This window comes from Lactuca saligna, chromosome 5 (assembly GCF_052625555.1).
Source record: "Lactuca saligna cultivar CGN05327 chromosome 5, ASM5262555v1, whole genome shotgun sequence".
In the NCBI taxonomy this organism is placed as follows: domain Eukaryota; kingdom Viridiplantae; phylum Streptophyta; class Magnoliopsida; order Asterales; family Asteraceae; genus Lactuca; species Lactuca saligna.
The window spans coordinates 188,194,114-188,197,724 of record NC_136421.1 but is presented as its reverse complement, the minus strand read 5'-3'; the positions used below and the strand labels follow the sequence as shown (position 1 = coordinate 188,197,724).

General features: G+C 31.3%; 1 non-coding gene across 1 annotated transcript; it reads left to right on the top strand.

The window, feature by feature from the left end:
• The first annotated feature begins 3,096 nt into the window (after nucleotides 1-3,096).
• TRNAN-GUU (transfer RNA asparagine (anticodon GUU)) lies at nucleotides 3,097-3,170 on the top strand. Its single transcript has one exon. It is a non-coding gene; the product is annotated as a tRNA-Asn (tRNA).
• Nucleotides 3,171-3,611: the final 441 nt, after the last annotated feature.

Genomic DNA, 3,611 nt, shown 5'->3' with positions numbered 1-3,611 from the left:
CTTCGACAGGTCATAACTTCTTCGTTATAACTCGGATTTTGGCATTCCTTATATCTCCAGAATCCTTGTTTCAACCACTACAACTTTATGCAAAGATATCGGGCTTATCTCACACTTTAATTTTGATGCTTATTTTATTCTTAATTCATTAAATTATAATAATTAAGAAAATACACACATAAATCACATAATTCAAATAATTCACAAATAATACATTCTTATTATTTCAAGTTGAGTTACAAGGTTAACCTAGACTATTACATTGCTAAAAAATGGCAAGCCTAGAAACACGGGCGTTACATGGTGGACTAGATCTAGCTTTTGGTCAAGTATGGATGCCATGCATGGATTTTAGGGTATGTTTTCCCTCTTTGGCCATTTTGACTTTAAGACATGCATGTCCATAAGGTCTCCATCTTTGGAACATTTTGAGGATTAGAACCTCTTCTGGAAAGGAGGGATTCTAGATCCCTAGAGTCTTAGACCACATGGCTAAGCTTTTGAGCTTTCTAACCTTTGTTAAGGACTTAAAGCGTTTGGAGTAGTTTTAGAGGATAAAGTTGGAAACTTTATCCTTCTAGATACCTTTAGGTTTCAGATCTAAGCCCTAGAGTCCCTGCAATTAACATATCATCTGAAGAAGCAAACAGTTGAAAACTTGACGAGTTGCCCTGGCAACTCGACGAGTTGGATCGGGTTTCCCCATCTACTGGACATTGAGTGAACTTGTCGAGTTGATGAGACAACTCAGTGAGCTGGCTAGGGTTTGTCCCGATTTTCTGAACATTGGAGGACTCGACGAGTTGCTAGATGCACTCGACAAGTATGGTCAACATGGACTATTGACCTTGACTTTGACCAGGGTTGACCAATTTTGACCTTAATGGTATTTTTGGAATTTCGGGATTTTAACAAGACCAGTCACATAATGATTGTAGGCAACTGAGTTGGAGCTACGTATTGGGACTTATCAGATCTTATCAAATCTTATCTTATCAGTTCAGCATTTTTGAGAGGTGAGTCTTCTCACCATACCAATGGTTTTAAGGCACCAAGGTCGGCCCATCCTATGATATGTGGTACACTAATTGATGTAGTGATACGTGGTATGTTAGTTGGTTATATACTAAGTGTTATGCTAGTTATATAGGTGATACTTGCACGGAAGACCATGGAGGAGCTCATGACGCTTGGATGTAAGACCATGTGAGGGAGCCCATGGCTTTCTAGGTAAAGACCATGGGGGGAGCCCATGACACTTAGATGTAAGACAATGTGGGGGAGCCCATGACTTTCCAGCTAAAGACCATGGGAGGAGCCCATGGCACTTTAGTGTAAGACCATGTGGGGGAGCCCATGGTATCCTGGAGTAAGACCTTGCGAGGAGCCACGACATCCTTATATGTTTGTATGCATGTATTATATGGTTTATGTAGTTTTGATAGCTAATATGGATTATGTGATTATTAGATTGTATGGGATATGCTCTGGGGAACTCACTAAGCATTAACTTATAGTTTGTTGGTTTGTTTCATGTATTTCTGAGCCTAAGGGAAAGGGCAAGGCTTGATGGTGCGGCATGCACTCTCTTATGTGTTTTTATGGGACACTCCGATATTTGAAATAAACTTCTTGATGTTATGAACTTGAAAAGAGTTGTTCTTGAGATTTTGTGGTTTATTGGAAATGTTTTGATTATTTAAAAATCACAAATTTCTTTTGAAAGTTGAATCGTTACACTAGTTTTACAAAACATAATTTTTTATTAAACCAATTTCTTTTAAAGCTATATATAAATACTATTGTGTTTCTACTTTTCATTAGTGATTTTTTAAAATAAATTTCAAATCACGACCGTTTTTATAGAAAACAAAATATTAAAAAGGCTTTTATGTATATGATCTAAAAACAAATTTTAATGGCTAATTAAATATTTAGAATAACAATTAATATTCATGTTAATATCTTAATATTTCATAGGTTATTAGTTTTATGTTAAAAAATGATAAAGTTAAGATCAAATGTTTCAATAAAAAAGATACATATGAAATGAAAAATCGTAAATTTTCAACAATTCACAAAGGGTAAAAGATATCAATAATAATAACTATCGATTTGTGATATAAATACACCTAAACCTCTCAAACTCTTTCCGCTACAATTATAACATTATAATACAAATGATCAATCATTTAAGTGATTGAGAAACAATATTATTATACTTGAAAAATGAGTCAACATCAGGTAATAGATATTAATGTTGATTGTTGGTTGCTCCAAGATCTTTCACGCTTACAATCTAAAACAACAATGCATTTATAATATATATTTACAATATATGAAAAATAATTATATCATGGAAAATAAATTTTAAAAAATAAAAAATAATATACAAAAAACTTGAGAAAGTGGGTTGTATCATTTCTTTGACGTTGAATCTATCATAATATTTGCTTTAAATAGTAGAAATGGCTTGAATCTTTGAATTTTTTATATACCCAAAGAAGATCGTATCACCCCATCATACTTCATCATTGAACTCTTTCTTTTAGATGTATAACTACAATATCTTATCCACTTTTATGTATTCTATTTAACAAAATTTGAAAAAGAAAAGAAAAACAAGCATCACTAACCAAACATGAAAAATCATGTTCTTATATAGGTATAATATTTCAATTAATATATCAATTAATTAGAATAAGTTGAAAAATTTTAAGGTTTTAAATAAATAATGTGCAATTCTTGAGTACTATTCATTTGAATCCTCTTCTTTATATAAAAAGATAAATTGATTTGGGGATTGAGATGGAGGTCGCTTCTTCCACCATTGACATCCTTAGTTATAATAATTAAAAGAAAGCAAAACATAATTAAAAAATGATAAATATATAAAAAAATATATCTAAAACTAAATAAATAGTTCTTTGTAAATGAAAATCGAAAGTATCATCAACGCTAGTAACAACAAAAAATACATAATAATAATAATAATAATAATAATAATAATAATAATAATAATAATAACCCCTAGAGTTTATATTTTTGACGATTGAAGAATATTTATTTAACATAATGTGCACAAAAAAAACAAAAGCTGGAATAGCTCAGTTGGTTAGAGCGTGTGGCTGTTAACCACAAGGTCGGAGGTTCAAGCCCTCCTTCTAGCGATTTAAATTTTCTTTCCCCAACTCTTTTTTGTTAATCTCGTTTAAATTATTCAACGCGTTGCCACCGAACTTTAAAAATTATCTTCACGACTCTATTTCGTTTCTATTAAAATCATCAAAGAAAAATTGCGTATACATCTCTAAATGTAACACACATTTTTTTTTTATTAATGTTAATGTTTATTCTGTTTTTCAATAGGGTACTGATTCTTCTGCTTTTTAAGTTTTTGTTTATCCATTGAAAAAAACTATGTATCAACATTTATACCCTTGTCCTTAGTTAATAAATATTAAAGAGATGATCCCATGTTTATCTTGATGTTTGTTTCGTGTTTTTCATCTTCAAAATTACTTTTACTTCTAATTTTACATTCTCAAATCTCAAGTATACGATATCTTTCTCACAATAGTCAAAGTGTTCCACAAAAATTGACCAATTTC